This window comes from Macrotis lagotis, chromosome 5 (genome assembly GCF_037893015.1).
Source record: "Macrotis lagotis isolate mMagLag1 chromosome 5, bilby.v1.9.chrom.fasta, whole genome shotgun sequence".
Classification (NCBI taxonomy): Eukaryota; Metazoa; Chordata; class Mammalia; order Peramelemorphia; family Peramelidae; genus Macrotis; species Macrotis lagotis.
The window spans coordinates 113,582,494-113,606,378 of record NC_133662.1 but is presented as its reverse complement, the minus strand read 5'-3'; the positions used below and the strand labels follow the sequence as shown (position 1 = coordinate 113,606,378).

Below are 23,885 nucleotides of genomic sequence, written 5' to 3'. Positions count from 1 at the left end.
AGTAGCCAGATTATATTGCCTCAGAATTATAAAACATCTGAATTAAGTTGAGACTAATCTGTGCTTGAACCAAAGATATCTTCTCCATCATCTCCATGGTTATTTCTGCTTGGAAATGCTCTCGGATTAGTAGTCCCTTACCAGTTCAATTGGGGCAATCTTTAATAGTAAAAACACCTTTCCTTATAGATCTGTACTCTGAGGATGTTCTGTTCTTTCTTAATTACAGATAGTATTGGTTTTCAGAAGAGACCTTAGAGAACTAGTTCAGCCTCCTCATTTTACAAATGAAGAATTTGAAACTGAGAAGTCAAATGCCCAAGGTCACATAATTAGTTAGTAATAATTACTGTCATTTATATATGTTCTACGATTGGCAAAAGATCTTATTTTCATTAGCTTCTTTGGGCTTCACAACAAGTCTGGCATCATTATCCCCATTTTACAGATGAGGAAACTGATATTGAGAAAAATCAATAAATCTTGGAAGCAGAATTTGGACCCTAGTCTGCCTGACCTACCACCTGTTATGCCATGTCTCTATGCATATTCTACTAGTTGCATTGCATAGAGTGCAGAAAAAAAAGCTACATATTTAGTATGATGATACCACCTTAGCTCATTAGCAAAAGGTTGGCAGCTAGGGTGATAAATTTGGGGGCTACCACAAAACATGAAGCAGAATTTTAAAATATCCTTTTAAAAATGTTTTTACCTGCATTATTCCCATTTATTATTACAGTTGCTTCATGAATTAAGTCAGGCAAATATTTTTATCTCTGTTTGACAGATGAAGAAATCAAGACACAAAAAGTCACAAAATTGCTTCACAATTTAGTGTCTTACTTTCTCCATCAGAAAATTGTTTAAGAAGATCATACTTTGTATTTTTCATCTATGATTTTAATAGTGTGGGAGGACTGCCATTGTGGAACCTGCCTCCATTGATCAACGTTAGCAGTTTGTAGCATGTGAACTTTTGAATTGTCTTAAATATCTTATCCAACACGTTTCGTGTGTGTGTGTGTGTGTGTGTGTGAGAGAGAGAGAGAGAGAGAGAGAGAGAGAGAGAGAGAGAGAGAGAGAGAGAGAGAGAGCCTCTAAATCAAGGTCTTCCTGACTTCTGGGTTGGCCCCCTATCTCCTAGAACACACTTCCTTTGAAAAAGCAAATAGAGGTTAGTAAAACATTCTTTATCCCCTATAGACAAACAAAATCTATCCTTGAGAATGTTCTCTTAAGTCCTGAGTGGGTTTTTCCAAAACCTAAAATCTCTCTCTACCTGCCCTAGTCTCATGGGCAGAAAAAAATCAAACATGTGACATATATTGCAGAAGAACCCCATAGAACTGCATCAAACTACTGGGATCTTCTGGAACAAGCAATGGTCCATCGAATTCGATAAGAAGGGAATTAGAGCCTCTTTTCCCTTAAATCCTTGCCAACCCACAGGTGTGGGCATTATTCAAATGGGAGCTCTTTGCACACAAATGTGGCAGCTATTTTTGTTATGCCAGTGTAATATTTAAAAGCAAACATTTAACAGGAGGATAACGGCTGCTGAACCTGTATTCGCAGCTGCAGCTGCTCCATCCTCTGGGGGAAGCAAAGATGGAGCTTTTCCAACTATTCATAAAGGGTGAGCCTGGAGGGGGCAGAGAACTTACTCCAGCATAATCGTGTACAATAGAATTTTGCTTCTTTCACCGCCTTCTCTAGCTCAGAAGTTAATCTACAAAGGGATTTTTCTGCCTTCAAAAAATCTAGTTTGCTTTCTCCACAAGGGTCACTCTGGCTACCTCTTTTTTTTTTTGATGAACAGTATCACATGTGTTGGGGGGGGGAATGAGAGAAAAATGATCTTTTAGACTCATGAACAATTAAGGTCCTATATGTTCTTGGGTCTTACTGGTTTCCTCAACAAAAGAGACATTCATAGCTCTAAACCCTAAAGGTACTACTATTGTGCTTAAAGTAGAGCTGCCATTAGAATTTAATTTTAATAGAGCTCGGAAGCCAGTCTCAATAGGATTCTCTTGTTCCCTTTCATTCCCTGTCCTCTTTGTCTCCTCTCTTATTCTTTCAGACCCTCCTTCGACTACTTTTCTAGCCTAATCATAAGACAACTGCAAAGTATGCTTTGACCTTTCTCTCTTTCTTTTTTCTCCTCCTGTTTGGCCCACTTCCTCAACAGTAAGGACAAAGGAATTTCCGCAGTCTCTTGGGATTCTCCGGAATGAAATCTGACCCGCAATACATGCAGAACATGAAATCTGTAGAAATATAAAATGTTTTAATGATTATAGTGCTATCTATACAATTTACCATAAATAAGAGGAAAATATCAGTTTCAAGAAACCAAAAATAACTGGGTTGAGGAGAAGCAATTCCTTTTTCAATTATTTACTAAGGGGGGAAAAAATAAACACCCACAACTGAAATTATATTATTAAATTGCTACTTCTACTGCCTGAGGGCAGGTTCCTGGAAATATTCTGGTTAATTCTTAAGGGAAAATATTTATATATTGCCCCCCTTCTCCTTAAAGAGAAAGATACGCATGCATGCACACACACAAACACACATATACATTGCTGCACTGTTTGCTGTTTGTGATTAGGAAATGAGCTTCCAGAAGAGGAGGGGCCAGTTGTCCTTGACAGAGGGAGTGATGAGGGACTAGTCCACATAGATAGTCATAGTGCAGTCTTTGCTTTCAAACAGCAAGCATCACAGGGGGAGACTGCCTTTGTTTATTTATTTGTTTATTGATTGATCCATTGATTTCATATTCATGCAGCTGCTACAAGACTCAGACTTGAAACATAAGAGGAAGATCACAGAGTGAAGTGAAAAAAAAAAGAGAGACACATGTAAGAGGGGTAATTACTTGATTTTTATTACCAGAATCTGAATTTGATATTTACGTGATTAAATTTAACCCATATCTTTTATTTTGAGAGATAGGCCAAAGAAGAGACAGTGATGATAGTAAGCAGGATAATTGATATTCTTAGGGCTTTCCAATCTTACTTTTATTTTATTTTTTATTTTTGCAAGGCAGTGAGTTAAGTGACTTGTCCAAGGTCATGCAGCTAGGTAAGTAAGTGTCTGAGGATTTGAACTCAAGTCCTGACTCCAGGGCCAGTGCTGTACCCATTGTACCACCTAGCTGCCCCCAGTCTTACTTTTAAAAGTTTTTATTGAAACAATACACAAGGGGCAGCTAGGTGCCATAGTGGATAGTGGCCCTGGAATCAGAGGACTTGAGTTCAGATTTGTCCTCAGATACTTAATACTCACTTAACTTGTGTAACCTTGAACAAGTCACTTAACCCCATTGCCTGGTAAAAATCCCAAAAAGAAAAGAAAACAATTAAACAGTGGATAATATATTTTGATTTGCCATTGTAGTATAGTTCTGCAGTAGCTTAGCTTCATTTACTAAAGCATTTAGTAAACCCATAGGTGGGCCATATATATTCGCACTATGAGCTACATGTTAAATAGCCCTGTTCTATACAGTACTTCCAAGTTTATAAAGCACTAGATGAATTTAAAGCTTTTACAGTAACCCCATGAGGTAAGTATAACAGATATTATAATACTATTTTGCAAAGAAGGAAAGTGAAGCCCAGAGTAATTAAGTGACTTGCCCACGGTCAGAGGCAGAATTTGAACTCATGGCATCTTGATGCTCTGCCATGCTATAAAGTACTATAAATGCCCTTTCAGGTAACTATGTCTTCCTCATAGGTGTTGTCAGAGATTGATTTCAAGGATAAAATTTAACTTTGTGACAGGTAATATGTCAACATGTTTATTCAGTTTGCTCTCTTTCATTGCATTCTAAATTAGATATAAAATGAATTCTAGTTCAGTTAAACTCTGATGAGACAACTTTCTTATTAATACTTTTCCAAAAACAAAAATCAGGACATATGGATTTACATTGCATTCCTTTTTGCAAATTAAGAACATACTTTATTTTCTTGAGGGCAGGTAAGTGACCCAGTAGATAGAGTACTGGATTGGAGTCAGGAAAACATGGTCTTGAGTTCAAATCTGGTCTCAGACATTTATTAACTGTGCCAACTGGACAAGTGACTCAATTATATTTGCCTCAGTTTACTCATCTATAAAATGAGTTGAAGAAGGAAGTGGCAGATCATTCCATTATCTTTGTCAAGAGAATTCCAAATAGGGTCCCAAAGAGTCAGAGAGAGAGAGATATGACTGAAAATGACTCAGCAACAATAATATCTTTTTCTTGAAGTAAGGACTATCCATGAAAACTTAGGGATTATCCACAGGATACTTAAGGAGTGACCTGTCTCTGGACCCTATTTTCTGTGGTTTCTGATCATTTCCTGGTCTTCTCTCACAGGTTACATGATGCTAGCTTTTTCTAGCTAACTTACATAGATGCCTAGGTATTGTTTGCTCCCTCTGATATCAGTATCATAAGCTATTAAATTAATTTCAATAGTAAGTTCTGGTTTCATGTGCAGGTAGCAACACTGAGCAGCATACTTTAACTTGTATTGAACCTTACTTTTATATTGTCCTTTCTTGGTTCACTGAATGCTAAATGACTTTGCATTTCTGCATCGAATGTAGTTGCTAACAGTTTTCCACTCTGTTCTGTTAACAAATTATCTTTTTTGTTTTCCAAGAAATTTAAATCTGAGGATATGAATTGGGGGGGGGGTTGTTTTTTTTTATTTTTAGATTTTGCAAGGCAATGGGGTTAAGTAATTTGCCCAAGGTCATACAGCTAGGTAATTATTGAGTGTCTGAGGACAGATTTGAACTCAGATCCTCCTGACTCCAGGGCCAGTGCTCTATCCACTGTGCCACCTGTCTCTTATCACTTTACTTTTAAAAGAATAACTGTAAGAGATAACATTGTCCAATGAAAAGAGCTCTGGATTGTGGAGCAAGAGAGGCAACTGATGGCACAGTGGATAGAGTGCTAGCCTTCGAGTCAAATCAAAATTCAAATCCAGCCTCAGATAATAGTTGTGGATCCTTGGGCAAATCACTTAACTTCTCTTTGCCTCAGTTTCCTGAACTGTAACAATAAAAATAATAGTGCCTGCTTTGAAGGGTTATAGAGAATCTAAAGTGAGTTTTCGTAAACTGCTTAGCACAGAGCCTAGTGCTTATTAGAGACTATATAAGTGCTTATTTTCTGGTCCTAGCTCAACAGTCAATTAGTTTTATCACCTTGGATAAGTCCACTAACCTTCCTGGTTTTCATATGATCTTTAAAAGGAGAGGACTGAACCAGGTGAACCATTCTAGGATCTTTTCTAACTTGGTCTGGATTTTGGGGTTTTTTGTTTGTTTTTTTACGGTGCTCTTGAAATTTTGAAGTGATTAAGCATAGTCATTTATTTAGTCCAGGAGATTTTAATGTGGGGTCCACAGATAGATTTCAGTGAATACATGAACTTGGGAAGAAATGGGAAGACTTTTTGAGTCTCTCTCTATATATATATTATTTGATGCATTTAAAAAACATAGGTTTCACCAGACTGCCAAAAGGATTCAAAAAAAGGATTAAGAACTCCTGACATTAGAGCATCATTGATATTTAAGCACAGCATACCAAAAGACTTAGTGAAGTTTCTTGCTTAAAAGTAAGTTTGCAAAAAATTTTATGTTAATAAAAGTTCAAAAGCTCAAAACTATACTAAGATTTTTGGCACATCATTTATGGTATTTTAGGCTTTACATAGCATTTAACTTACATTATTTCAATTGATCTTCACAAATAACCTCTTTTGATTAAGCCCACAGCCATTGTTATCCCAGTTTGACAAATGAGCAAACTAAGGCATGAGTAGAAACAAGATTCAAGCTCACTTTGTCCTGATTTTTAATTCATTGTTCTTTTCTGTTCCATTGTTATATATACATACATACATACATATATACATGCATACCTGTTTCAATACCGTTTTATTCAACAAACTTTTATACTGTATAGATAACAAAAATAATGTCCTGCTTCTGAGTTTGTATCTCCCTTGGCTTATTCCTACTCAGGAATCATGGCTATTTCCTATTAATTTAGCTATATAGTAACATCTTATATCTAATTTCCATCTTCTCTTCTAAGCTACTCAAAATAACAGAACTATTTAATTGTAGAAACAAATCATGACCCACAGTAGGACTTTATATTCATTCTTTTCAATTAAAGATTTCTTTTTTTTAGGTTGGGTTTTTTTTTTTGTAAGGCAATGGCGTTAAGTGGCTTGCCCAAGGCCACATAGCTAGGTAATTAGTAATGTGTGAGGCAGGATTTGAACTCAGGTACTCTGACTCTATGGCCGGTACTCTATCCACTGTGCCACCTAGCAGCCTGAAAAGGGAAATTTTAAAGAGCATTAGGATGTCTCTTCATAAGTCATCAATTACTCTACTGAAAGAAGTCTTTTAGATGTCTAAACTCTGGGAATGAAGTCAAGGATCAAGAGTTAAGAGAAAGAGATGGTGGTATCTTATTTAAACTGCTCTTTGGAACCTTATTTAAAGTGCTTGATTTCAGTGGCAAAGAATGACTTAGATTGCTACCAGGGGTTATACAGCTCTTCTCTGAAAATATCCCTAAATGATAAATTTGGAAAAATCTCTCCAGCCACCTGACAAGACTTCTCTTTCCAGAGTTTCTCATATTCTGTCCCTTCACTTTAATAAAACTGAATGCACCAGTTCACTAACTTTACTCCCTGGGCTTATCAGGTTTCCTAGCATGAGCTTGAGAAGGAAGTAGCAAACTACTCCATTATCTTTGATAAGAAAATCCTATATGGGAATCATAAAGAATTAGACACAACTGAAAACAAACAACAAATGTAATAAAAACATATAGCTCACTCTCCCAAAAATATTCAAGCTTAGGAAAGGTGACCCTATGTATGCATACCCATGAGCAGACATTTATGGAAAGCTTTGTGGTCTAGGCAGTTAAATGAAAGGGCATGCTAGCAGTGAACATACATATATGGAGAAAGGACTGTTCCCCTGACTTGACAATACTGCTGTTGTCTTCTGTTAATGTCAGGCCCCTGTTGGGCTTCAGCTCCAGTCAACAACAGCAATGGTATCTCTCAGCTACCTGCTATTCTGTCCTCCACTTGATGGAGACAATGTGATTTGTAAGCCTCTTCTTTCAAAGGGAACCCATAGCTCTCTTCAGTCAGCCTTCTCAACCAATGTTTATTACTTGTAGCCAGAAGAGAGAGAATGTTCAGTAGAAAGAGAAGTGCTGAGATTATTCTTTTCATCCCATTGTTCAAAGCTAAACAGTTTTATGTGCTTCAAAAAAAAAGAAAGAAAGTCTTTAGACAAGATTAATGGAGTTATATAGAGTTGGGAGATTGATGGAGGAATACAAAGTAAATACAATGAAGTGGAATCACTGAGGTTCAGCAGCCATTAGGGAGGTAGGCTTATTGGGATGTTCTAAGAAAGAAGTAAAAAATTAACAGATAATTCACTATAGCAAATAGTACAAGTACTTCTAGCATTTTGCCTGAAGGAATATTTTCCTGCAGGCCTGTAGGAAAATTCCCATGCTCACTCTGGATAGTAATATCAATCTGCTCATAGCCCTTTGCAGTAATGGCAAGCTTCTAGAACAGTAATAACTACTTCAAAACTCTTCTCAATTGTCACAAAACTGTTATTATAAACTTTTTTATTTTACTTTTTAAGTATTATTTAGAGCTTTAAAAGTCCTAGTTGATAGGAAGTAATGCTTTAGACTGAAAGCCTCTCTAATTTAGGGGAAGTCAGTCAATCAGTCAATAAGAATTTATTAAACCCTTATTATTTATCAGGCACTGCATTAAGCTTGAGGATACAAAAGGTAAAATAACCCCCTATTCTCAGGGGGCTCGCATTATAATGAAGTGACACCATGTAAATTATCTAGTTCATGTCAAGTAGTAGATGGGAGATAATATCAGGGTGGGGTGGAGGGAGGATATGGTGTAGCTAAGTGACTCAGTGGATAGATTACCAGACTTGGAGTCAGAAGGACTCTTCCTGAACTCAAATCTGGCTTCAGACACTAGCTGTGTGACCCTGGGAAAATTACTTTATCCCGTTTGCCTCAGTTTCCTTATCTGTGAAATGAACCTATAAAAGGAAATGCAAAGCACTCCAGTATCTTTGCCAAGAAAACCCCAAGTAAGTGTGGTTTCAAAGAGTCGAGACGACTTTCAGTTGACCATACAAACAACAAGCAAATATCTGAGGGAAAGGCACTAGCAACTAAGGGTGGACTTGAGAAAGGCCTCATGTAGAAGATGGGATTTGAGTTAAGAAAGAAAGTCTGGGATCCTGTGAGGCAAAAGTGAAAAGAGTGTGAATTTGAGAATTTCAGGCATATGATGGAAGACAGATGGAGAACTGGGTGGGGGTAAGAGAAAGTAGGCTAGTGTGGCTGTATCTCAGCCACAAGGGAGTACAGAATAAGAAGACTGAAAAGGTAAAGAGTTTATAGAAGATCTTACATTGTATCCTGGAGTTTTTGAGTAGGAGAGTGATATGGTCAGATATAATTTTTTTTTTAGGAAAATCATTTTGACAGAGAGTAGTAGAGTATTAGATTAGGGATTAGAATTAGATTAAAATGGGGGCAGCTAGGTAGCACAGTGGATAGAACACCAGCCCTGGAGTCAGGAGTACCTGAGTTCAAATTTGACCTCAAACATTTAATAATTACCTTGTTGTGTGGCCTTGGGCAAGCCACTTAACCCCATTGCCTTGCAAAAACCTTATAAGAAAAAGAATTAGATTAGAAAAGGGGAAAAACTTAAGGAAAAGAGACCAATTAGATGCCTGTTGTTGGTCTGAATCAGCAGGGGCTATGTGGGAAATTCTATATGCTTATAGTCAAAGCTAATTGATTAATTTTTTAAAAAGCCTGAATCATAAAAATGGGGAAGAAAAGATAAGAAGGTACAGAGAGATACTTTAGAACAAAATAGATCTACTTGTTCTTTTTTATTTATAATTGAGTCTAGAAGCCTAGACAATGAAAATGTTCTTCAAATTAAAATTGTATAAAGCCATACATAAAAACCATTTTTTTCCTCTTCCCATGTTTTCTTCATTAGTTTAAAAGTTTCCATAACCTATATCCTCCTGATTTTATTTATTATCTTTTGAAAGCCCTCTGCATACCACATACATACATACATATACTCAAAAAAGTTGACCTTACCAGGCACGTCTGCTCCAGGGATTGAAAGGGTAATAATGAATCTGAGAAAATCCCTCAAGTGTGGCGCCCTTTAGATTCATTGATATTGCTTCTACAAGTCCTCACTGTAAAATGACCATCCTCATAATAACCATTATGGTAATGTGTCTGTTATACCAAGGATTAACATTACTCTTAGGGAAAGAGCCACAATTGCTACTTCATGAATCAACTATAACCTTACTCTCCATACTTCACTCATCTTACTCCTCAAATTTGAAACTTAATCTCTACTGAAATTAGTCAAAAGTCTTCTCAATTTGTTCCCATTTCCTCTAACAAGTCTGCCACAGGAACTTTACCAGGGATTGTATTTGGGCTGGCTCATAACCCATTGTTCATAGAAATCAGAGTTTAATTTATTGTTTTATTGATTGTCCAAACTTAATTAAGAGATGAAGAAAATGCTAGGGATGCAGATTAAATTTAAAGGCATGTTCTGTATATATTTCCTTCCTTTCATGAATATCATATAGTTTTGATAATTTCTGCCTTATAATATAGTTTAAGATCTGATACTGATAAACCTCCTTTTACTTTTTTTATTTCCTTTGATGTTGCTTTTTGTTCTTCCAAATGAATTTTGTTATTGTTTTTTTCTTATTCAGTAAAATAATTTTTTGGTAATTTAACTGGGTTAGCATTGAATATATAAATTAGTTTAGGTTAAAATGTCATTTTTATCATATTGGCCCTGCCTAACCATGAACAATTAATATTTCTCTATTTAAGTGTTATTTGAATTATATAAAAAGTTTATAATCTTTATAATTTTGTTTACATGGTTCCTAGGTTTGTTTTGTCACATTTAATCCCAGGTATTTTATATTGTATAGTTATTTTAAATGGGATCTTATTGCCTCTTCCTGTAGGATTTTGTTTGTGATATTTATATGGACTTATTTTATATCCTGCATAGAAGAGGTTGCTATAAAATCATATGTCCAGACCTAGAAGGGACCTCAGAAGTCATCTAATCGAGTCCCCTCATTTTACAAATAAGGAAATGGAATCCAGGGAGATTAGATGATTTGACCATGGTGACATCATATATAGCAAGTATTGATGGGATGACAGGTGTCATGGTAGTAGAAAGAGTAGAGCTTTGGGAAGGAAAAGGTGATGACAGGAACTTCTTCATAGATACTGTTGTTTGTATTTTCTTGGAATAGAGTAGATTTGGGTTAGGGGGCAGGGATATAGGTAATATTAATTAGTCAATGGAAGAATTAGAGTGACATTTCTCCCTCCCCAACATTCTCTCCCCACCTCCAGTTGTGGTCTTTCTGAAACTGAGCTTACTTGCTTTTGCTGAGGCTAGTGTGGTATTGAGTTCTAGCTCAGCAGTGGGAAAGAAATCCCCCAAGTAGTAGTACCATATTTGTATTAGATGAGCTATGCGGCTTCTTTCAAACCTACCTACATAATATTATCTTTATTTCTCCCAAGTGTAACCTCTTCCTCCCTGCCCCCAACCCTGCACACATTTTGTCTGCCTCCCTGAAATAGATTATGTCCATCCCCAATCCCCTAAGATGAAACTATACTAAGCCATTTGTCATCCTCAGCTATGGGTATATTGTTGGTACAGAATAGCAATAGAGATCTGTTATGGTGAAGGAAATGAGCCAGAACTTTTGGTACATGATGGCTGTTTAAAGACACATACAAACAGTAGCCATACAGTAATAGGTTCTCTGAACTCTATGTTTTAGTTGGAAAATAGAGGTGTATGTAGAAATGTATGAAGCAGGCAATCATTCCCATGCTCCATGTCCATTCTCTGATGGGAAGGTTGGGATGATCAAAGCAGGACTCAGGACTCAGGACTGATGTTGGCTGAAGTCAACAGGACAAAAGTAGGACTGAGCAAAAAAAGAGACTGATTCGGAGAGCTGTACAGAAACAGAGAAACAGTGGGGGCAGTTTCACACAGCAGAGAAGAGCAGGAATTTCATTTTATTTCATTTAGAGGTGTCCCTTATTCTTTCTGCAGTTTTAAGTCTATGTGACCTACCCCATTAAATGTAAGCTCCATGAGGACAGAAGCTATTTTTATTTTTTCCTTGGTAAAAAAAAAAATAGTCCCAATGCTTAGTTCATAGTGAAGCACAGGTAAGCCCTCAAGGTCATGATGATGATGCTGTTTGTCCTTCATTCTTGAAGAAGACTGTGACATTGAGAAGGTAGTGCCATGATAAGCACATGAATTGGATTTTAATGGGAGGGGGGTGCTAAGTCATCAACCTCACTTTCTCCTCCAGAACCATTTGAATTCAGGGGTCAAATATGAATCAGAACAACTGAAGGTGGCCCTGGATGTAAGGCAATCAGGGTTAAGTGATTTGCCCAAAGTCTCACAGTAAAAGTCAAATGTCTGAGGCTGGATTCAAACTGATATCCTCCTAATAACTCCAAAGTCAGTGCTTTCTCTACTGTGCCACCTAGCTGCCTGTTAGGGAAATGATTATCAATTATGTGCTTGATATTCTGTCATCATTTAAAAAAAACTTTAATTGTACATATTAACCTTATGTTTTACCATTCTTTTTACATTGATAAAGGATTCTGAATTGCTGTAAGATAGGCTTCCAAAATATTTGCCAGTAAGAAATTATTTTTGATGAGTGACTTTGAATATATGGAAACTGGATTATGAAACCAGTTTCTCAAATGAGATAATAGATATAAAGAAAACCTGAATTACTATATAAGTACAAGTCACGATGATGATAATAATTAAAGCCCTACCCAATTAGGAGCTTATAGTCTCTTAAATGCAGCATTGGTGTGGACACAAAAAAAAAACCTCTAGAAGGCAAAATAAACACATCACTGTCTATCTACTGGGTGATCCTGAGAAAGTCACTTCATCATATTTGCCTCAGTTTCTCATCTGGAAAATGAACTGAAAAGGAAATGGCAAAACACTCCAGTATTTTTGTCAAGAAAAATCCAAGTGGAGTCACAAAGAGTTGAAGATGACTGAAGTAATCAAATAAAAACAAATCAATCTCCCCCCCCCCCCCGTCTCTCCCTCTCTCCTCTCTTCTGACTCTCTGTGTGTCTCTTTCCTTCCCCCCCCCCCCCCGATCTGATCTGTGTTTTCATTCGCATGGAGAACTTTTCCCTGTACAGATAAAATTAAGTGATGACTGCTCTAAGGTACCTAGAACACTCACAAGTTTCATTTCTCCAGAATCACAGCCAGTATGCCAGAAGCACAACTCTGATGGCTAGAGCATCTAGCCATTGTACCACACTGCCCCACTCATATGTTGATTTAAAGAACATTTTTCTTCTTTTTAATTCTTTGTTAGATTGTTCTCTAGGAGGAGTAGGAAATGTAAGTGATCTAAACACTATTATATCTAGAAGTTGCTTAGCTTGCTTTGACAATATCAGCATTTACCATAAACTCTTACCTACTTATGTCTATCTAGGCCTCTTATTTTTGTTTAGAGTCTCCAAAATAATCACTTTAATTGTTTTATATAAAGATGACATCTAATTCTTCATGAATTGAACTTACCAAAAGATTTTTCTTTTATAATTGAGGAAAAATAAAACATTTTTTTGAATTATCAAAAGAGTCAAGAAAGATATTGTTTGGAGGTATCCAAAAGGTGTATTTACATCTCAGATATGGTTGTTGGTTTTCTCAAAATAGTCAATATTGACTAACCTTGATTCCAAAGTCTATAATGTTGGAAATAGACAGTCAATATAAACACTTGAACATTAGGAATAGAAGATATAAGGCAGTAGGTGTGATTGAAAAGCTTTATCATAAAACTAATCTAAAGTCTGGTCTGCACAAGAAGTATCAGGATAAAGAGAAGAGCACAAAAAGGAGACCATTTTGAAAATATCAGCAACTTCAATTTGAATTTTTTGTGTCTTGAAATTATAAAGTTTTAAGGTCACCCTGATGGCTGTCAGATTTTATTTGCTCATCTTCCTGATTCCTCCTCTGGAAATGCTGAAACAGAGAAGGAAAAGGCTACAGAAGTTTTGAAGTCATAATCTTGAATGTACCTAATGTCCAGGATAGATTTAATTTATAATTGGGAGACTGAGCGAGCATAAACCCTCTCTAGTCAAGAAAGTGAAAATTGCCAATCAGCCTGGAAAGGGAAGTCCTAGAGTAAACCACTCTTAAATAAAAGGAAAAGAAGATAAGTCAATTTGAATCTCACTTCACTCTAGGATGCTACAGTTTCAAATCTGAGTTATGCAAAATACCAGAAACCTTTGGTAGGGTTATTTTTTTAAACTTGAATTAATGAATAAAAAAGTTATTAAGCATCCTTCCTATATGGCAAACAGTATATTAGGTATTTGAAAGCAAATAAAGTCCCTGCCTTCATGATCCTGACATCCAAAATTAACACATATAGGGTGAGCAGAAGGGGGATTTTGGTTTTGAAAGTAGTGTCCCTGGAAGTAGATAAACACACTCTTTCTGATAGAATTGTCTGTTCTGATTTAATTAGGCATCTAGGACTGAAAAGGGAAGGGCTTCTAACTTAACACATATAGGGTAGGCAGAAGAGGTATTTTGGTTTTGAAAATTGAATCCCTGGAAGTAGACTGACACACTCTTTCTGATAGTAGTGTCAGTACTGGTTTGATCATGGTTCCAGGACTGAAAAGCAAAGGGGTGGGGGCTGTTTAGAAGGGAGGGCAAGGAGATGGCAAGGAGATTGGGAGTTTTGGAGCTGAAAGGATTAAATTCTTCAGGACCTAGGCTCTGGTTGAAGTGGATATTCAAGTGATAAAAAGAGGACCAAGGAGTAAAATGAAATATGACTCAAAGTCAGCCTCACCCAGTTTAGGGTAGTGTTGTTAATCATATATTAATATTTTTCTCATCTAGTTAGGCAAGTATTGTTAATTTTATGTTAATATTCAGCCAAATATGTCAATATTCAGTTTGGGTTTATTTGGGGTTTTTTGAGGGTTTTTTTACAATTAGGTAAACCAAATCAAACATGGAGAGGAGAAATTTTTTTTTTCTTTAACACAGGTGGTGATAGAGAAGACATGGTTAGGGTAAAAGAAATTAAATTTATTAAATTATTGCTATATACTAGGCACAAAGTACTAAACTTTTTTGGAGAAAGGCAAAAGCAATATTCTGTATTCTCAAGAAGTTCATTCTAATGGGGAGATAACATGTAAATAATTAGGCACATACATATATTGTATACAGAGAAGAGGGAACCTAAGCTCAGTAGGAAAGGCACTAGCCATCACGATCTGAATCCAGGACCTTCATCAATCACTCTTTCCATTATACCATATTGTTTTAATTGTGAACAGTATTTAGAAAATACAAGTCTTGAGGGGCGGCTAGATGGCACCGTGGATAGAGCACCAGCCCTGAAGTTAGGAGTACCTGAGTTCAAATCTGTCCTCAGACACTTAACAATTACCCAGCTGTGTGGCCTTGGGCAAGCCACTTAACCCCATTGCCTTGCAAAAGCCAAAAAAAAAAAAAAAAAAAAAATACAAGTCTTGAAGGAGGAGCTAGATAACCGCAGATACTGGAGGAGGGGGAAAAGGACAAGAGCAGCATCTAAGTAAAGGATGAAAGCCTTGAAATAATGAAAATGGAGAAAGTGATGCATACACAAGACTATTTTTTTCCCACTACTCTGATGATAAACATGTTGAATCAGCCTTTGATGGAACAAGTTATGGCAGAGCAGGTGTTTTAGTTCATTTCAAAGTGTGTATTATTTAGGAGCTCTGTCATTTGTGAAATTCATTTGAATTGCTTTGAACCAGAAGTAGGACAAGGGCAAGGGCAGCCTAGTCCAGGTCTCTACCACCTGAAAGTTTATAAGGCAAATAATTAGCATGTTGATTATAGGAGCTCTTGAGTAATACTGCATCTTGTTTAGTACTTTCACAAAGCTGCAGCTTGTGTCCAGGACTTATATTTGTTGGGGAATTACATGTAAGCAGTGGGGTATTTTAACTTAAATTCAGTGGTTCAGGATTCTGGCTTTACTCCATCACTAATCTGCTATGCCATCGGACAAACCTGCTAGTCTCTCTGAGCCTTGATTTCATTAGATTTCAAACAAGAGGGTTGTGGTCTGGTGGGAAGATGGTAGGAAAATCTGAGTTTGAATTCTGATGAATTTTAAGGCCTTTCCTCTGATTATCTCCAGTAAGTCCTGCCTCTAGCTTGTTTGTTCATAAAATTATTCCTTCTGTATATTGGGGCTCACTCTTCCCCCTGGATCTGGAAAATACACATAAAAATTTTTGGTCCTCCCTTCATAGCAGAGAAGTCTGAATTATTATGGTATTAAAAGATAAAATATGTTGATATTATATGATTTATACATATAGTTTGTGCACTTATAAATTTCTAAACTTTTTCTATTGTCTGTTAGCCTTTACATGTTATCTGCAGCTTTTGTAGAACTCCAGAAAAATTCCCATTTAATTTCTTAATGCCATCCCACAATGGGGAAAGTTGTAATGAAGAAAGGATAACTGTAGTTGTTTGTATATTATTTCCTCTATTACACTGTGAGCTTCTTGAACACAGGGACTTTTTCCCTTTCTTGGTATCCTCAGAATTTAGCCTGGCACAGTAGGAACCCAGTAGGTATTTAATGATTAACTATGGAGTTAGACAAGCCTCTTAACTTCTAGATTCTCATCTGTACAATGGAAGGATTAGATTAAATAGTTACTGTTCAGTCATTTTCAGTATTGTCCAACTTCATGAAAGATCCTCTAGTGGTTTGCCATTTCCTTCTCCAACTCATTTTACAGAGCAAGAACTGAGGCAAACGGGGCTAAGTTATCCCAGGGTCACATTGCTGGTAAAAGTCTGAGGCTAGATTTGGGGATTCTTAATCTGGGCTCCCCAGATTAAGGAGTCAATGGAGCAATTTCAGGAGGACTCCTAAGGAGTCCATAAATCAGTTCCCTGTCAAGCAGAATGGAGGAAACAATTACATCTTTATTTTCACTAACCTCTGACTGGAATTTAGCAGTTCTTTTCAATTATTTAAAAATAAAATTCCAAGAATAGGTCCATTTGTTTTCAGTTGTATACAACTATTCATGATCCCTTTTGGGGGGTTTTCTTGGCAAAGTAACTAGATTGAGTTGCCATTTTCTTCTCCAACTCATTTTACAAATAAGGAAATGGAGGCAAACAGGGTTAAGTGACTAGCCTAGGGTCACACACCTGGTAAGTACTTGAGGACAAATTTAAATTCAGGTCTTTCTAACTCCAGAGTCAACATGCTTTCTCAGCTCAAGTCCATAGATTTTACCAATTAATCAATAAGATACCTACTGTGCATCAGTCACTGTGCTAAAGTTAAAGAACTCTTGCTCAATAGATGATCTTTTAGCTCCTTCTACCTCTAGATCTATGATCCTGAAATATATACTAAAAACCAATTTAGTCATCAAAAATGTATTGGTAGCCAGCCATGTTCCAGGAAATGAGGTAGAGTTACTGGGAATAGAAAGACAAAAATGAAATAGACTCTTCCCTCAAAAGAACTTACCTTCTACTGAATAATCTCCAACATTCCAAAATTTTAAGAGTCTTAATTATTGATCTATGATAATCATGCATATATTACAATTATTGTCTCTTAGTAGGGCTTTTGGTTAAGAATTTTTTAAGGGACAGCTAGGTGGTTAGAGCACTAGCCCTGGGGTCAGGGGGATCTCAGTTCAAATCTGGCCTCAGATACCTAATAATTACCTAGCTGTGTGATCTTGGACAAGTCACTTAACCCCATTGCCTTGCAAAAACCAAAAAAAAATGTTTTTTAAATATTTTACTATCTTTTATTTTTATATCACATTCATTTTTTAGCATTTCCTGACTCCTACCTTGACTCCAAGGAGCCTTCTCTTGTAACAAACAAATAAATAAAAATAAGAAGGGGGGAAAAAAGCAGTTCAACAAAACTAGTTTGTGTATAAACTGAGTGAAGTTCCACATAGTAAAGCCCAAGAAAGTTGAAGATCTATTGTAGTAGAATAATGCCCATCATTAGTCTGAGGAGTTATTCAAGAGTTTGATCAAGTGGAAATATCCATCTAAAGGTGAATGTGCTTCTTATCCTTGGTTATATCTTTCCTGACTGACTTGGTAAATTAAATTCATTTCTACCTAAAAAGGAGTAATTATTTAATGTTATTACTTTTCTGGGTGGGGTGAGGGGAAGAGCAGCTAGAGGCTGGGATACTAGTTATCCATGGAGCAGACTATTATGCAAGTAAATTAATCTGAAATGTATGCAGCCATCTATATTGATAAGGGTTCTGATAGTGAGAACCCAGAAACCAGGTGAAAGTTGTATGACACCAGGAATCAGTTATGCAGCAGGAAGGGCAGGGCAGAAGCACCAGAATGTCAATATTCAAAGGACAAAACAGGCAAACCTGATCTATAGTCAGAGTCCTAGTAAGCTTAGTGAATACAAATGATGTACTTCTCATTTGCACTTGCTTAGCACAAAGACCACTACTCACACATTTTTCCCCTTAGCATTTGAGGTTAACCCTAACTCTTGATATTCATCATGAGCTCTTCTTGTAAACAGCTCTCCGCTGCTATTATTTCCCATGTTGAAAAGAGTTGAGTTTACATGCCGATAGACCCTATTGACTTAGACTTGTCCTTGTCGTTTTAAAACGTTATTTCCTTTATTTTTTTAGGGGTTTTTTTTTTTGCAAGGCAAACGGGGTTAAATGGCTTGCTCAAGGCCACACAGCTAGGTAATTATTAAATGTCTGAAACTGGATTTGAACCCAGGTACTCCTGACTCCAGGGCCGGTGCTTTATCCACTGCGCCACCTAGCTACCCCTATTTCCTTTATTTTGAACTTAAGAAATACAATAAGCATTTCTATAACTTAACTAGAATAAAGATGATTGCATATGAATATATAATAAAATTATCATGTAACTTGCTTTTCTTTTTATTCCCTTCCCCAACCCTCCCTAGAGATGAATACCATGAGATATAGATATGTATATATGTATATAAAATCATCCTATACATATTTGTATTTATCAGTTCTTTCTCTGAATACAGATAATGTCTTTCATCCTTAGCTTTAATGTTGATCAGGCTTCTTGGTTATTGGTTCACCAAATATTATAATTTAGGGGGGATTAGTATGACTTATGTTTCAGGGTTTTTTTAAATATACTTCAATTTACGTGAGGGTTCTTAACCTGGACTCTGAGATAATTCAGTATAATTGTATTCCTTTGTAATTCCATGTAATTTTTTTGTGCATTTAAAAACAGTATTCTGAAAAGGAATCTTTAGGAATCACCAGGCTGCCAGGACATAAAAAAGTTTAAGAATTCTTGTTTTAGATGAATGTGTGGATATTTATGTTTTTCTCCATATGTGAAATGCACTCCAACCTTCCCTCTGCTTTTTAAAATAATCTCTAGCTTCCTCTAAAATTTAATTAAAGTCCTACCTCCTACATGAGATCTTTCTTGATTCCAGCAGCTGCTAATATTCTCCTCCCAACTCACACATCAATTCCCTTTGTATATATTATAAAAACTTAAGTACTTGTGGTCTCCCCCATAGAATATTGATTCCTTGACTACAGAGACTTTCATTTTTATGTTGGAAGCATTTAGCAAGTATTTAATAAATGTTAATTATTGAAATAGTTGTTTAAAGAAAAGAAACATTCCCTTCTGGGGGGAAAAAAAAGGACATAATGAGTGACAATCAGTAATACATTTTCCATATCCTCTCTCATAATCATTAAAGTAATCATCCATATTTTTTTTTAGGTTTTTGCAAGGCAAACAGGGTTAAGTGGCTTGCCCAAGGCCACACAGCTAGGTAATTATTAAGTGTCTGAGACCAGATTTGAACCCAGGTACTCCTGACTCCAGGGCCAGTGCTTTATCCACTACACCACCTAGCTGCCCAATCAGCCATATTTTCACCAGGCAAATTCTCTTATGGGGAGATAGAAGACCTGGGTCCAAATTCTACTTCTGATGATTACTAACTCTATATCCTTAGACAAGTCATTTAACCTCCCCTCAACCTGTTTCCTTACTAGTAAAATTAGCTGGCCTTTGAGCTTCCTATCATCTCTAGATCTGTGATCTCATGATTCTGTGATCTATGAATTCTAGCTCAATATGTAAGAAGCTATAAGAGCACCTCTTATCTAGTTAGATTCATCTTCCTGGATATCTTGCTTCTTAAGAAGTCTTCATTTTCTTTTTTGGAAGAGGGTTACAATATTGTAATAAATAAAATGAGCTAGAGAAGAAATGGTGAAACCGCTCCAGTATCTTTACCAAGAAAACCCCAAATGGGCTCAGAAAGAGTTGGACATAACTGAAATGACACCAACACCCCACCACCATATTCTAATTCATTTCTTATTATTCTTGATTAAGGGTCTGCCTTCTCACCTCTCCAAGTCAGAAATATTTGTCTTTTCTGATCCACAAATTCTCTTCCTGTTGAAAATAAGCAAGTGTTTGAAATTTCTCTGACTTCTAATAGAGAGCCAGATACTTTTCCAAACTACCACAACACATTCTGTGATACAGAACTACAGTTCCAAACATTTCAGTCTTTTTCTCTCATTAGTACTTTGAGGGAATGTAATTGCCACAGGATGGGGAAAATTTTCAGAAAAATAGATTCAATTAACCTTGACATATTTGGTAAATGGGACTTCTTAATAATGTTGGTATCAGTAGAGCATAATCTGGATGCTTATCACTTCATTTAGAATGAAGAATGTGAAATAAAAAGAATGGAGAAGTGTTATCCAAATAAACTCTCTATTATCATCTCATGTCATTAGTAGCCTGATATAGTAACTGTTCACTATTATTGATCTGAAGTCTACATTGTAAGATTTAGAGCTAGAAGAAGCCTTAGAGATCATTTCATCCAATCCTCTCATTTTACAGGTCAGGAAAGTTACAGAGTTGTAAATAGCAGAATTGAAATTCTCTCCTTTGTCTTCTTACTGACTTCAAATCTTGGGTCCTTTCTCCTACGTGGCTAGATGGAGATGATTGGCATGTATGATAATAAAAGTAGACCTTTCTTTGACCTAAGTTTTCCTTGGTAGTGAAAGGCAGAAGGGTGTTGTTTGCCTGGAAAATATGAATTTTATGGAGTCTTGAAGATGAAAATGACTAATCTCATATGTGTGTGTATGTGTGTGTATATATATATGTCTCAGAATCAGATTCCTCTCTTACAGCATACCTCCCAAGTGGTCATTGAGCCTTTGCTTGAAGTGTGGTGGTGGTGGTGTCATTTCAGTTATGTCCAACTCTTTGTGAACTCATTTGGAGTTTTCTTGGAAAAGATACTGGAGCGATTTCGCCATTTCTTCTCTAGCTCATTTTATGGATGAAGAAATTGAGGCAAATAGGGTTAAATGATTCTCCCAAGGTCACATAGTAAGTATGAAGGTAGATTTGAACTCAGATCTTCCTGATTCTAGGCCTCTCTCCATTGCTCCACCTAATTTTGAAGGGAGCGGATAAACATCAATCTAAATCTCTTCAAGACATTATTTTATTATATCATGGGGATCCTTCCCTTCTTCTCCTTTCCTTTCATGTCCCTCTATCAACTTGGGCCCATTACATGGTCATATGGGTTGAAGGGGGTGGGAATACAACTATTTTTTTCCCACAAAGCTTTTATTTTATTTTTTGCAGTTAGATGCAAAGAGAGGTTTCAATCACAACTATTATTTTTATGAAGAGGGGGAAGTTTGTGATCAAACAAGAAATAGAGATTACAAATTGCAAAATGGATGATTTCAGTCACATTAAATTAAGCAGTAAAAAACTCAATGCAGCCAAGATTAGAAGGAATGCAGAAATCTAGGAAACAATTTTCACAGCAAGTGTTTCTAATAAAGGATTCATTTCTAATCACAACTATTTTTTTAACTTTCTGTTAATCAGTGAAAGCTCCAGGTCAGTGAAGTTGTGGGTTAAGTCTAAGAGGAATAAATGAAAGGTTTTTTTTTAAGGTAGGGCAGCCTAATGGCCCCAGAGATAGTTACTACTTCCCTTCCTGGTCATATTGGTTGTTTTAAGAGCCTTCCTTGGGATTACTGTCCTCTTGTGGAGGTACCAAAGGGTGAATGAAGGGTATGAACTGATTGCTTATTTATTTGTATACTCTCCAAAAGAACTGCAAAGCAGCTTTGAAATCCTAACCCCATACAAGGGATGAAAAAGTTGTCACCTTTGGTGGCAGTGTTGCTTTGGGGACTTGGTATAATGCTCAACATCAAGTCAGTTTCATGGCTCCCTCTCCATTCCCCAAATAAAATAAGCTTACATTTCAAAAACACAATGCAAATGGTTTCACAGCTAAAATTTCAAGGCAGGGGATTGTGATAGCCTTTGACTTCAGAAACCAATAAATAAACAGAGAAAACAAAGAAACCAGCCTATAAAAATAATTCTCTAGGTTCAATGTAAAGGGGGGGAACCTCAAAAAGAAAAATCAAGTCCTTCCCCTTCTCCCCTCCATCCCCCCAAATTCCACTCTGTTTCTTAAAAGAATGTCAGTCTTTTTGACTGGAACTGGCACATGGAGGAAAGCCCAAAAGAATTCGGTGTCTGTGAAAGGATGAGGCCACAACATTTACAGAATCATCTAGCAAGGAAATTCAATAGAAACTCAGCAGAATCGCCTTTGTTTGACTTGGTGGACTGAGGCTCTTCAGCTTTCATTTGCTACATTGAAGGGGGGCGTGATTAGGCCTGTTCTAACAGCCGCTTTGTGCAATGAGTTTCCTTGTGCCTTTGCCAGGTGACCCCTGACCCTGACACCCACCCCCACTCCTATACCCGGCCAGTTCCCCCACAGCAACTGCTCCTTAAACCAGTCAGGCCAATGAAATCAGTCTCTAATACTGTTGCCCAGATAGGACACCGACTTTTCTGTTTTTCCTTTTCAGACAGTATTCATATTTGGGGGGTTTTGCCTTTTTATAAATGTTTTTTACAACCTTAAGACAGAGAGTAGAAAGATGCTCTGAAGACGACTGACATTAGAAAGATGCATATTTTTACAGAATTGTCACTGTTGGGGATAATGGGGGTGAGGGAAAACCAAACTGTTAAGCCACACAGGCTAAGGCTGTCCTGGCTTTCTTTTATGCTCTGAGATGTAGCTGAAAAGGTAAATAAATAATTGTGGCATTTAGCTGAATTTCTTCCAAATGGCTCAGGAAATCCTGCACAATAGGAAAGGATGAAGGGAGGAAGGAGAGAAGAAGCAGAAAAGGGGAGGACAAATTCTTCCTTCCCTTTGCTACTGTGCCAGGATAAGGTGGCTTTGACCCAGACCCCAAGAAGTACTGACATAAGAATAAATATATGGTCTTAACCCTCTTTTACTCCCTCTCCTGACTGTTAAATACTGGTGCATCATTCTCATAATGCTTCTAGTGCATATTTGCAGAAATGCCTGACAGGTAGTAGTAACTGCCTTATGGGGATGCTGTTTCTTGGATATTTCATTAAGTAGATCTTCTTGGATAAGATCCAAAACACTTCTTCCTTCTACCAAATTCCCCAGCCTTGCTAGTGAAACACCATGGTAGCTTGTCTAGATATCTAGTGCTCAGAGAACCTGCTAAAAACTATATGTCTCCTTCTCCCCAGTATATCTGAGCTGCACCACCTCCCACACAGTGCCCCACATTGATTGTATGTTGTTTTGACTTTCCTGGACTTTCAGTTACATTTTGTACAGCTAATCATCTAATGTGCATTCACCACCCACTTTCTGATTGACTCCCATGCTACCTACCTCTTCCCCACACTCTTCTACCAACTCTGAAAGGTGTGCTCCCAGATGTGCTGACAACTGAGTCATAGTAAGTCACATGGCCCCCTTAACACCCTTTCTCCCCTGATCCTCACCTTGCAGAAAGGCTTCCAATAGGAAGAGCCCCTAGATTTCCTGATCTACAAACCACTCCATTTATAAATTGGTATCTCACCTCATGTATGAAGTTATCACCTCATATATTCTAAAAGCTGTAACCTAACACACAGGGCGCCTATCTGTTCTGGGGAAGGAAGAAGAGAGCAGAGGACTTGGTATCTAAATCTTAAAAAATCTTTGCAAGGCTTTAACATGTTAATACAGATGAACTCAAGTTCAGGTTAAAACATATTGTTCTTATTTTCATCTTCAATAAGATATTCACATTCAAACCTTGGAACCCCATGTACACAGATAAGGAAATACAAAATAAATATAAATATTTTTAGGTTGGGTGGGAATTAAGAAGTTCTGGGTGAGTCAAGAAATGGCTCTCAAAGGAGGTGGTTCTTGAGCCTAGTATGGACTAAGACTCATCTTCACTTTTAAGTCTTGGCAGATAGATACATAGGTGGTCAAATGAGTTTATTTTTAATATTCTTGTGCTTTGTAAAGTGGTCTTTCATTGCTTTTAAATAGACTCAATTTTGCTATCTTTATGTATGCCAAAAATATTCTTTATTGGTGTAGACAGATAACAACTTAGAGAATGTCGTTCTCACCTCTAAGTCATT

At 36.9% G+C, this 23,885-nt stretch overlaps 1 protein-coding gene across 4 annotated transcripts in view; it reads left to right on the top strand.

Annotated features, from left to right (window-relative positions):
• FYN (FYN proto-oncogene, Src family tyrosine kinase) overlaps window positions 1-23,885 on the top strand; it is a 176,211-nt gene that overhangs the window by 45,284 nt on the left and 107,042 nt on the right. The window contains exon 1 of one of the 4 annotated variants that reach the window (XM_074187381.1): window positions 619-2,873. The exons of the other annotated variants lie outside the window; for them this stretch is intronic. The gene's annotated coding sequence lies outside the window, so the exon portion shown is untranslated. Of the gene's footprint in view, window positions 1-618; window positions 2,874-23,885 lie in introns of those variants that run through there. 4 annotated transcript variants of the gene reach the window in all.